Source organism: Zingiber officinale, chromosome 6B (genome assembly GCF_018446385.1).
Source record: "Zingiber officinale cultivar Zhangliang chromosome 6B, Zo_v1.1, whole genome shotgun sequence".
NCBI classification, from domain to species: Eukaryota; Viridiplantae; Streptophyta; class Magnoliopsida; order Zingiberales; family Zingiberaceae; genus Zingiber; species Zingiber officinale.
In genome coordinates, this window is record NC_055996.1 from 54674271 (window position 1) to 54687750 (window position 13480).

Sequence of the window (13480 nt, forward strand, 5' to 3'; positions counted from 1 at the left end):
CCATTTTAGAACCTCCAGGTACCTTTCAACATGACAAGGTTAGTGTTTCTTGTAATTCTTCAGAAAATTTTATAGATGTACCATTAATTGACTTTATTGGATGCGATGCATTTTTTTAGCCATGTTGTATAAAAACTAATATTTTTCCATGCTTGTGAGAGGTGCTGTCTTTCATTGATTTTGTAGGAGATTATAAGTTTTCGGAGTGGATGCTTAAATTGAACCATCTTCAACCTCCAGGGCAAATTTTTGAGCATCATATGGTGGGAGAGGTTTTAACTTCAATGAATAGCATTCCACTTCCTAAGTGGATGATACTTCTTAACCAACTCCAACCACCAGAAAGGACCACTCCATTACTAGCTTTGATTATGCTTCTAAAGCTCCTACAGCCGCCTGGAATAAAGGTGAGTTTGTTCTTTGCTTTTCTTTTTACCTTATACTTTTCTTTAGTTTCATACTTTATATTTGCATTTTGCTTCCAAACTTTGCATTTTTTTAGTCTACATAGCATTTCATTTTGAATAAAATTCTCCATGTATTTTCTAGTAATATTTTATGAATGGTAAAAGGTTTTTTTAAGTTTGACCATCAAGTTCTAGGTCACTTTACATGATTGAATGCTTTACTTGCGTGCTATTGGTTAGTGTGGTGATGAATTCTATTTTGATTAATTGAGTTTGATTACCAAAATTACCTAGAGAGGACTACCTAAAACCTATACTCTATTGTTCTTTTTATGTGATGTGAACTCATGAAAATTGAACTCTAGAACTTTCTTTTCTTCTTTTTGAAATCATAATATAATTGGCATGCATGAATATGATGAAGGATATCTTTTTCCCCATCCTTTGAATTCTTTTCCTTCCAAATTCTTATTGAATAACTCACTCAATAAAAATTTGTCTTTTGTCACCTTTGCTATCATTCTATTGAGAGTTTAGTTAATTTTCTTGATGAGTTGGATTATTCGAGATGGATAAAATTTTAAGTGTGGGGAGGATTTTCATAAAATCAAAGATCTTGAAGATTTTGGATGGCTTCATGAGGGTTGATCTTTGATTTTTTAGCATGATATGGAAGTGACAAGAGTTCTTCATTTGTATGATTTACTGAAACTGCTAGAACATTATCAAGTGCTAAAATTGCTAAGTTAAAAATTTCAGATTTCAAATGGAGTATGTTCTTGTAGGAATTGAAGTTGTGTAAATTCATTATGGAAGCTGGAAATTGAACTTGTTACTTGCTAGAAATTGAATTTTGTAGAATGACACCTACTTTGTGCCAACAACAACAACATTTTAGAGATAGATTCCTTTATTACTTATGTGGATTTGCATGGCTATGAGTTTAGAAAATTCAATTTCTATGAATAAAAGAAAGGGAACCAAATTGAAAAGAACTAAAAAGATGTTTCAATTTGAAAGATTGATTCAACACAATGGTTTATTGGAACCTATAGGAGATGTAGAGAGGTCTTTACATTGCCTGAAATTGAATTACAAGATTCTTGCTGGTGAAAGGTGCTGAAGTGTGCAGTAGTGGAACTTTGCAGTAGCAAGGAGCATGGAAATTGTGTATCACTATCAATTAAAACTTGAATAAACTCAAATCCTGAATTATGAAAACTGTAAATGAATCAAGTTGCTGGAGTTGGAATTCAGGAGATGCAACCAATTGTCATTGCAATCTTTAATGACAATAACTTTAAGAGGAGCTCCTACACCTCAACTATCCAATGCAAAGACACCAAAAGGAGACAGAGTGCAAAAAGTTAGAATTTAGAAAGTGAAATCAGAAATTGAGGTTTGCAATTAAGGTACCAACTATTACATGTGTGTGCCAAGTTCCTATGAAGTTTTCTAATCAGTGAAGAGTTCAAGTGGTTTTCTTTCTCTTTCATTGTAAATTGATTTTCCCTCTCTTTCCAAAACTATCATGATTTAAAGCATGTAATATCGGTGGATACAATTCTAGAAACTAACTAACTCCTGGTTATAATTTTTTGTATGGTATAAACTCTGGAAAAAAACTCAGAAGTTGTTATTCACTAATGCTGATGGGAAATGGAGAAGGTTACTAGCCTCTATATCAGTCCGAGTATTTTTCCCATTTGACATACAAATCAGGAAATTAGAGGATTGGGAAATGTGGGTATGTTGAGCACGACCAGTGTGAATTCTGCAATTCAAAGAGCTTGACAGGATATTATAGTTGCTAAAATTTCAATGGAACAATTTCATAGGCCTTAGAATTCTGATACAAGAAGTGTAGTTCCTTGATATTGGAATAGGAAGAAACAACAACTTGATACTCGCTGCATGAGGCTTAGAATTCTTAAACTATGTCAACATAGAAAGGAAAAAAACTGTCAAGTTCAAAAATTTGAATTCTGAAATCAAATTTCTAAACCTATGGCAATTAAGGAATTTGGTTTTGTTTATTTGTTTCAGCAGGTTGGAGGTTTGTTCAAATCTGGTTGTTTCTTTATTTGTGTTCTTGAACTGCCCACTAAAACTGAAAAAGCCTTATTCTTGAACTGATACAACCATCTAGAAAAACTAGAAACCATTGTGTTTTCTTTTCAGTGTTCCAACAGAGATTGGGTTATTTCAGATGCTTGTTTTTCAGATAATGTCTATTTTGTGCAAATTCTTCATGCTAATTTTGACAAGAAACAACATGAAACTATTCTCCTATCCTTATAGTGTTGAATGAAACCTTTCATTAATTCCAACTCTTCATAAACACAGCTGGAATATGATCTTAGAAGCTACAGTTGAATCAAATGGTATTCGCAATTATAATGTAGGAGCAAATTTAGAAGAGATGAGTTCAGTTGAATGTTAACAAAGTGTGAAATTGACATAACTTTGTATAATTTGCAGAAACATTCTAGCATTTAGTTGGTAGTTGATGTAGCTGATGATGAGGAAGTTTGAGTGCTTCACATTAGTGATAAGAGCAAAATTTGAAGGAAACCTAAAGTGATACATTAGTTTGAGCTGAATTTTTCATGCCTTCAATAGAATTATATTGAATTTAATTTCTGGAACTGGAGTATGGAAAAGAAAAGGGGGGAAAAATTTAGAGATGAGTTAAAATTCCTAGACAGTTTTAGAACTTGATCTTTATCTTAGACGTACAACATTTTAAGTGTGGGCGAGGGAGATTTCAAAGCAACATTGAGAGTGAAGTGTGAGTATAGAGTTGTTGAAAAAAAAAATTAGTTCTATTGTGACACATAAAGAGTATCAAGATTTTTAGATAGCTATCCAATTGAAGAAGAGTTTGTCTTAATATTTTGTTACTCATTGACAAATATTATTCGTCTATTTTCACATTAGTTGGTAAACTCATTAAGTTTATTCTTTCAATACTCTCAATTCTTCATTGATTCTTTTCCTTTTGCCTATTACATTCATTTCACTTAGTTTTTCTTGATTCCATTGCAATTTTCAATAAATCCTTTTGATTCATGTGTACTATATTTTATGGTGGTGGAGAAGTAGAAAATGAGCAAGTTTGTCAAGTGTTGTGAGTGACATTGAGTGAGCTCTACTTATACATGTTTGAGTGTGAGAGTTAGAATAGGTGAATACTCTGTGAGATTTCATTTTGCTTAATTTTTCAATTGGATTGAAACCACCATACCTATTGATTATTATTTGGATTAAATTCATGCTTATTTTTGATCTTTAGATGGTTTCAGTTAAATTTCTTTTATTATCTTCTAGGTATTGCTAGAAAAATGTAGGGAGATGATTTCTAGTTTGTTTTCTTCAATTTAGTTTACTTGTTTGGGATGAACAAGAATAAGTGTGGGGGATTTGATAATCATGATATTTCTACAATATTTTGATTCATAAATGTATGCTTCTATGATCTTCTCATAGGTTAGACTCATATTTACATCACATTTTATGAATTACATTCATTCTTAGACTTAATTATAAATTATCTCATTATTGCAATATTTGATACTAATATTCGAATATGATATTTGTAAGCATCAAAGGGCAAGGACTTGAGGTTGATTAACCTAGATTGATCTCAAATCTGAGCTTAAATGAGAAGATCAACCTTTGGAGCCATCTAGACCATTCATTCAAGATCTAGAATGAACTGAGCCATACATCAAAGATCTACACCATCCAAGCCAAGGGGAAGTAGATCATGGCCATCAATCAAGATCTGAAGTCCTGGATTAAGATTTGAATTGATTTCCACCATTCGATCATATCTGAGTTGATTAGAGCCATTGATCTAGATCTGATAAGATTTAAAAAGGGAATGAGAAGCTATAGTTGGGGGCTTCATCAAATTCTCTATAGTAATCATGTCAAAATAGAGGAGGTGGGCACGATCCTACTTCGGCAATCCCGATCCACCTTCTATCGTCGACAACCAAATAGAGGTCAAGGGCACTTTCCTTGCTCCGATCATCATCCATCTTCAGGTCAGTGCCACCACTTCAACCATCTAATCTCTAGCTTGGTCATGAGTTTGGGCAAGGAAGAAGAAGCAGAGAGGAAGAGAGAGCGGTGGATTTAATTTGTTCTCTTTGTCTTCTAGCTGGCGATCATCCTCCGTCTAAGCTCTGATCATGTCCAGGATTTAAGAGTGCTTCCTGCTATGCATTCTTTGTTCTGATACTATTGATTGATCCCGCTGAATCAGAGCTCATCTGATCAATCTTCATTATTTTGTGAGATCTAGATTACTTTGCTAGGATCCGTGAATGGTTGGGGGTATTCCCAGCTCACTTGAGTCCATTTCTTCTCTCTGTTTCATTTTTGAATTCTATTTTGTTCCATTTCCAGTTTAGTTTTAAGATTTGTTCATTTAATTTTATAGATCTATATTGTTTGAGTTAGTTGAATTCTTAGATCTATTTCTTCCTTTCATTTTTACTGAGTGCTTATTGAATCTCTGAGTGGATTTCTGAATTGGAGTTTGTGTTATTTCATGAGTTATTTCCGATTACTGTACAATTGGTTCTCTGTTTAATGTTCTTGGCATTAAGTGGATATGAATTTATTTTCCTTCTATTAGTTATTGTTCTATTTAGTTCTATTCCTCTCCATGGATTTGAGTAGATCTCCTTCCATGTGAAAAATGGTTGGTTGATCCCTCATGCATCTAATCTTTGTAATTTGGATTGTTTTAGCTTTGTTCTTATTAGTCTCCATTCTGTTAATTCTGGTTTCTTCTCTTTAATGCAGTGATTAGGTCAGTTTAGGTTCCATTACTTGTATTGTCTTCCATTTATTTCGTTGAGTTTCATTCTTGCATTGTCTTCATTTGTTAGATTTAGTACTAAAAATCCAAAACCCGAATTCTAATAACTTGTTCCTAGGTCCATTAAATACCGTTTACATTCCTTGAGAGAGATGATTCGATCCATTCCCTATGCTTCATTAACTTAGAGGGGTTCGGTGATTATTTGATACCAATTCATGATAAATTGTGGTTTATCAAGGATCTTCACTTGGAAGCAGATGGAGTAGTGCTTTCTTGGTAAATACTTTCCCCCAGCCAAGACAACAAGAAGGAGAAGTCAAATCACTAAATTTCAACAAGCAGAAGCGGAGTCATTGGTTACAGCCTAGGAAAGACTAAAGGGATTTCTACTACAATGCCCTCACCATGGTCTAGGGGAGAGGTTTATACTTCATCTATTTTATACAAGGATCTCTTCAGAAACTAGGGCTTTAGTGGATTTAGAGGTTGGGGGTTCCTTGATGAAAAAAGATGTCAGGAAACTTATTCACTTATAGAAGAAATGACATCGAACACATGTATGTGGGGAGGGAGTGGAAATGCAAGAGAAAGTTGTATTCATGAAGGTGAAAGAAATGTAGGTCAACAGACTATAATTATCAAGGGTATGAATCAGGGCATCAACCAAGCAAGACACCTACTTGATTCTTTTAACCACCACCGGCCCCCATACGGAATGGCATTGAGCAAGGTAGATTGCAAAAAGGATGAAGCTTCTGAATTAAAAAGGGAATTTCAGATAGAGGCAACTTCATAACATGAAAATCCGTTATTGCCAGATTATGCAAGATTTCTTAAAGATGCACTGACACCAAAAGGGAAACTGGAAGGATGGAGTGTAGTACCAATGTCTAGGGAAGGAAGCGCTCTTATATGGGATAGGAGTCCCCTCAAGTTGCAGGATCTTGGGAACTTTTTCATACCATACATTATTTGGGGCATTTCATCGAAAGAACTGTTTGTGACTTGGGATCTAGAGTGAACATCATGCCATATGCATTATTCAGAAGGATAGTACTGGAAGAATTAAAACCTGCAGATGTATCCTTATAGTTAGTGTATTATTCAATTTGGCGTCCTTTGGGGAGGATAAAGGATGTGCTCATTGAGATTGAAGGGTACACAATATCAACAAATTTCATGGTCTTGGACATGAAAGAAGACTCACAGAATCCACTTTTATTAGCAAGGTCATTTCTAGCTACCTTCAATGCAGTGATCGATATTAAAAACAATCAACTCTCATTAATAATAAGTGGAGAAAAGTTAGAATTTGACTTATCAAAGGCTATCCAATAACCTTCTGAAATCAACACATGTTGTAGGGTGGACGTGTTACTGAAGTTGTTTAGAAAAAGTTACAAAATGAGCTATATGGGGAGGATGAAGGTCTCAACTTACAACAGGAAGTGGATAAAAATCCAAACCTATTCAAGGTGGAAAAGGACTACTGTAACTCTAAATCCGTAAAAGATCATAGAGAAAAGGTGAAAGCTGCTCATGTTGAGTTAAAGCCGCTTCCTTTGAGCCTCAGATACGAATTTATAGGACCAAGTTTTACTTACCCCATGATTGTGAATACCTTTTTGACCAAGTCTGAAATTGAAAGACAACTGGAGGAGCTTAGATGACATAGAAGGGTCTTGGGATATACGATTGAAGATATAAAAGGGATAAACCCATCTTATTGTATGCACAAGATTCTATTTGAGAATAACTACAAATCTTCAGTAGAACACTAGAGACGATTGAACTTAAATATGAAAGAAGTGGTTCAGAAAGAGGTGCTAAAGTTATTGGTTGAAGGGGTGATTTACCCAATTTCAGATAGTGAATGAGTGAGTCCGGTGCATGTAGTTCCAAAAGAAAAGGTATGATGATGGTTAAAAACAAGAATGATGAGGTAATTCTAACTAGGATGATTAAAGGATGGCATATGTGTATTAATTATAGGAAGCTGAACAAAGAGAGAAGAAAAGATCATTACCCCTTGCCATTTATTGATCAAATGCTGGAGCGATTGGTTAAGCACTCTCATTTCTATTTTTGGATGGATATTCAGGATTCTATCAGATCCCAATCCACCTAAGTGACCAAGATAAGAGTATGTTTACGTGCCCATATGGGACCTCTATATACAAAAGGATGTCTTTTGGCTTGTGTAATGCCCCTGTCACTTTTGCTGCATGATGACTATTTTCTTAGATCTAGTAGAGGAAATAATGGAAGTCTTTATGAAAAATTTTTCCGTGTATAAGACTAATTTTGTTTCCTATTTATAAAATCTTTCCAAGGTATTGTAGAGGTATGAAGACATTAATTGGTTTTAGATTGGGAGAAATGTCACTTTAAGGTTAGAGAAGGAATAGTTTTGGGACACCGGATTTCTAAGAGGGGCATTGAAGTTGATGAGGCCAAGGTTGAAGTAATAGAGAGATTACCTCCCCTAGTGAATGTGAAAGAGGTTCGGAGTTTCCTTGGGCATGCTATATTTTATCAACATTTCATAAAGATTTCTCTAAGATTTTGAAGTCGTTGACAAATCTACTCCAAAAAAATATTGAATTTAATTTTGGTTCAAAATGTTTGGAGTCTTTCTACAAAATAAAGAGAACATTGATGACAGCTCTGGTGATGCAAGCCTTTGTTTTGCCGTTTGAGGTTATGTGTGATGCGAGTGATTATACAGTTGAACGGTGTTGGGACAAAGAAAGACAAAAAGTTGAATGTCATACACTATGCCAGTAAAATGCTCGATGATGGACAAGTTAATTATGCAACAACTGAGTAAGAATTGCTAGTAGTGGTATTTGCTTTTAATAAATTTAGATTATACCTAGTGGGGTTAAAAGTCATAGTCTACACTCTACACTGACCAGGCTACAATTCAATACCTTCTGAACAAGAAAGATGCAAAACCTTGGCTCATACGATAGATATTATTGCTCTAGGAGTTAGACCTGGAAATCAAAGATAAGAAAGGGACGAAGAATCTTGATGTAGACCATCTCTCTCAATTGAATTAGGTTTGGAAAGAAAGGATAAATGACGAGATACCTATCAATGTCTCCTTCCCCAATGAGCAGTTTTTAGCCATGAGAAGTTCAGGATCTCCATGGTACGCAGACTTAGCAAACTTCCTAGCTTGCAGAATTTCACCACCAGGGTACACATTTCAACAAAGTAAGAAGTTCCAAGTGGATGAAAAATACTTTATTTCGGAAGAGCCATTCTTACATAGGAGGTGTGTGGATGGTATCTAGAAAAGGTGTGTTCCCGATGAGGAGATTCATGACATCTTATATCATTGTCATGCTTTAACTTATAGAGGGCATGCAGGAGCCGAGAAGACCGCAACAAAAGTTCTGCAGGCTAGTTTTTATTGGCCAAACATATTCAAGGATGCAAGAGCTTTTGTAACGACATGTGATAGATGTCAAAGGACCCGGAACATTACTAGTATACAAGAAATGCCACAAAATGCTATTTTAGAGGTGGATCTCTTTGATGTTTGGGGCGTAGACTTTATGGGATATTTTCCTATTGGTGTAATTTACACTAATGATCTAATTCAGGTTTTAATGAATGACAAATGGGTTAAAGTTAGAGTGTTTGTATTCTAATTACTTTACCAAGAGTGCAAGAGTTGATGGGCTAGAGGATTGAAACACCAGGTCGAAGTGTAGCTAGGTTGATAGCTAGCACGAAGACCAGATTGGTTGAAATCTGGTAGGAGGATGTCCAGCTAGGTTGATAGCTGACATGAAGTTCAAATCGATTGAGATTTGGCAAGAGGAAGTCCAGATTGGTTGAAATCTGGCAGGAAGTCCTGATGGGTCAAGGGACCTGAAGTCTACAGTTGGTAAGTAAAAGGTAAGCAATTAGAGAAGAGATCCAGTGAGGACGCATTCCCAGTTGAGGGAATAGTAGGCACCGGTCTAGCTTAGGTCCATTCGGAAAACCTAAATTGAGACCTTGATTAGATCTTGATTCGGAGAGACATGATCTAATTACTACTACTATCTTATTATATTGTGCTAACTTTATTTTGTAAGATAAACATATTTTTTATAGCATGGACTAACTTTTTTTTGCAGAAAAGAAGGGGTTGTAAAAAGAGTGTCTGGGCATTCGGAAGGGATCCAGGCACCTAGACTCTGGGCGCTTGGAGTTGGTCCAGGTGCTCGGACCAACTTTGCTGGGCGGGTGCCTGGCTAGGCACCTGAAGTTGGTCTAGGCACCTAGACCAGAAAAGTCATTCAGAAGCTGAGTTGGAGTGCGATGACTAGTCGAACCCACGTCAACGGTCTAGGTGCCCGGAGGGGGTCTGAGCGCCCGGAGGTGGATAGACTTGACGGATCAAGTTTTGACTAGATATTGCCATGTCAGCAATGCTTTAGGCACCTAGAATGGGTCTATATAAAGGCCTTCGATCAGTAGCTTTAGAACAATATCTGCTATGACTTTTATATTCCTACGTTTCTCCAAAAAGGCTTTGATGATACCGAAAGACTGCTTCGAAGTTCGAAGAACGAAGACTTCTTCAAATTTCCTTTCTGTTTATTAGTAACATTTACATTTTATTTCCTGTACTCAAATCTTTATAACTCATTTTTGAACTGATAGTGATTGTCCAATAAAAGCACTCAATGAGTGCAGGCCTTGGAATAGGAGTCGTTGAAGGCTCCAAACCAAGTAAAAAATTACTTGTGTTAACGTTTGAACTTTCGTATTTCTTTTTTGCTGCGTATTCTCGATTCTTTTTTTTTTAAAAAAAGTGATGATTGCTATTCACCCTCCCCCTCTAGCATCTTTTCGATCCAACATGTGGTATCAGAGATAAGTTAACACTAAATTAGTGTAATCACCAATCAAGAAAGGGGGTGACTTTTAAAATCTTCTTTTAATTTTTCATTTCAGTTTTGAGCTTTTCGAGATAGTCCAAATTATTACAATTACCTCTTGGGAAAAATCTTCTCATCTCTTTCTGCAATAACTTGAATTGGTGCAACACCAACCAGGTCTTTCTTTTCTCCTACACTACTTGCCTAAGACCAAGGCTTGACAATAATTTTAAGTTTTTTCTTTCAGAAATTAATGGCCCAAAACGAGGGATACATCACCGTTTGCCCCCTCTTCTTCAACGGGGACGACTTTCTATATTGGAAGAAGTGGATGGAGGTGTACTTGAAGATAGACTTTGACCAATGGTTCAGCATCCTGAAAGGATACAAGCCTCCGATCGACAACAACACTGGAATTCTGATGGACCTAGAAAACTGGAATCCGGAGATGAAAAAGAAGGCGCAAACCGACTTCAAGGCATTGAACATGATTTAGTGTGGACTCATGAAGGAGGAACTGAACCATATTGGCCCACACGAAAATGTAAAGGAACTTTGGGATAAACTCATCGAGTTGCATAAAGGAACAAACGAGGCAAAGGTAACTAAAAAGGATTCTTTTTTAAATAAATTACTTAACATCAAAATGTAGGAAGAAGAAAAGGTGACTTGGGATGAGGCGTTTTCCGAAGAATCGGACATTGAACATCATGAGCATCACAACTATCTCACGCTAATAGTATCCAAACCGGAATCAAAAAGTGAAGTAAATCAAGACGATGAGTCTGAAGACAAATCAAGCCACGAGTCCACACTCGTTTCTAAAGGATCGAACGAGGTATCGTCTATCTTAACTACTAAAATTTTTTAAATAATTACATGTCTTAAATAAAAAATTAATTAAATATGAAAAGCAAAATGACACACTACTTAAGGAAAATCAACACCTTAAAGAATAACTTAACTCCCAAACAAAAAACACTAACTCACCTCAAGTTAAAAGACTTGAGGAAGAAAACTCTAAATTAAAAACTAAAGTAACCAATCTAAAAGAATTGTTAGAAAAATTCACAACCAGATCCAAGTACCTAGATATGATACTTGGATCTCAACGAGCTGTATCTAATAAATTCGGACTCGGATACAAGTCCAGCACAACAAACAAAATGTTTATATCACTTATAAGCTAAAATAAGAAACAAACTAAAGCTTGAGTTCCAAAGGCTTATTTAACCAAGTAGGACTTAATCAATTCTATATACCTAAAACTGAAGTTCATTACCTAAAACCAAATTCAACTAAACCTACTAATTCAAACCCAAACCTAAAATGTAAAATGAAATCAAACTCAAATTGAAAAACTAAATTTAAATCAAATAACTACAAAATTAATTTAAATTCAAATTACAACCAAGTTTATTATAATAATTAAAATAATCGACATAAACTTAAAATTTAAACTCAAAATTCAATAATTCAAAGGAAGACACCAAATTAGTTGGCACCCCAAAAAATAATAGTTTACTCGACCGGGTAATTATGACTAGCTTAAATAGAGATAAAATTTTAACCCGACAAATATTGCTGGATAAGTTTTTGATATAGTAGGTTAGGAAAACTCTATCTATGCATATCTAGGAAGATATGACTTCGACCTGGTGCATTTAGCTTAGTGAAACTAATTGAAGCTATCTCTTACTAATCTTAGCTGGTTAGACCTAAGGTTTGTACTAAGGTCAGCAGACAGGACTATTGAGAAAATTTTAAAGGCATGGTTACTCTAATGATGTCCAGGTGACTCACCACAGCTTAGAAGTTTATCCAAAGAATGCCTATTTGTTGAACCCATGGCTAAACTTGAATCTAACATAAGTTAAACCAAACCTTGAAACTTTAACTTAACTCATCTCATAAAAGGATTTTTTGATTATAAATATAGATTAGGTGAAATGAATAAGGATTAAATAAAATAAATTAAATTAAATTAAAATCAAAATAAATCAAGTTAAACTAAATTTACACTTGAGCTAAAATTTTGTTTCTCCTACTTTTTTAAAAGTCTAAATGGATATTGGATAACGGTTACTTCCGACACATGACCGAGGATCAAATAATGTTCACAAAATTAATCTTCAAAAGACTAGGAATATATGCCTTTGGAAATAATGACAAACTGAAGGTAATTAGAATATGTAACATTAAAGTAGAATCTAATTTTATTATTAATAAAGTACTTATTGAAAATTTCAAATGTAACTTACTCAATGTTAGTCAATTGTATGATTCAGAATATAAGGTTAGGTTTACATCCAATGAATGCTTAATTAAACATATGAAAAATCCTATAATAAAATAAAAAGGACTTAGGAATAATAATATTTATACAATTAACTTAGCCAGCTTTCACTTAAGTGTCACTTGACACAAAAAGAGGAAACCTAGCTGTGGTATAGGAGAATGTCCTACACTAACTTTAGAAATCTCACCAAACTAAATGGCTTAGTTAGAGAACTACCAAAACTACCTAACTTAGACTCAACAATTTGTAATGCTTGTCAACAAGAAAAATAGACCAAATCAACTCACAAACCAATTAATCAAACTCAAACTAATTCAACACTTGAATTATTACGCTTAGATCTATTTGACTCATATGGAATTTGTAAAATACCGTAACCCAAATAAAGTTAAATGGATGAAATACCTTAACGGAATTTTTTGGAATTTTTAGAATATTTTTGAGAATTTTTCGGAGGTCGTATGGTGTAGGTTATGGGGATAAATAATGGGTCACAGGAAAACCTGTTTAAACTACTCATTTAAATGAGGAAAAGTTTAATTTTTTATTTTTCTTTTCCTTTTTCTTTTTCTTCTCATGTAAAATACCGTAACCCAATAATAAGGTTAAATGGACGAAATACCTTAACAGAATTTTTAGAAATTTTTTGAAAATTTTTCGGAGGCCGTACGGTATGGGTTACGGGGATAAATAATGGGTCACGGGAAAGCCTGTTTAAGCTACCCATTTAAATGAAGAAAAGTTTGATTTTTATTATCTTTTTCTATTTCTTTTTCTTTTCCCTTTCTTCCACGTCGTACCCTATCCTTCCCTCTCTGCCCGACGTCGATTCCACCTCTTCCCCGAGCTCTTCACCTCCCCCAACCGATCCTCTTCCTCAATCGACGGCAACGTGACACTCCTCCTACCCGAGCGTACAAAGCCCAAGCCGATCCCTCTCCTCGCGTGCCCTAGCCGGTGTCGTCTCCCCTCTCGATTCTTTCTCCTCCTCTACTCGTCGCCATTCATCCACGCGAGCAACCGACGCCGAGGGAGTTGTTCACAGCCAAGGATG

General features: G+C 35.1%; 1 non-coding gene across 1 annotated transcript; it reads right to left on the reverse strand.

The window, feature by feature from the left end:
* Positions 1-5549: 5549 nt before the first annotated feature.
* On the reverse strand, positions 5550-5656 carry LOC121993430. Its single transcript, XR_006115274.1, has one exon. It is a non-coding gene; the product is annotated as a small nucleolar RNA R71 (small nucleolar RNA).
* Between the last annotated feature and the right edge of the window lie 7824 nt (positions 5657-13480).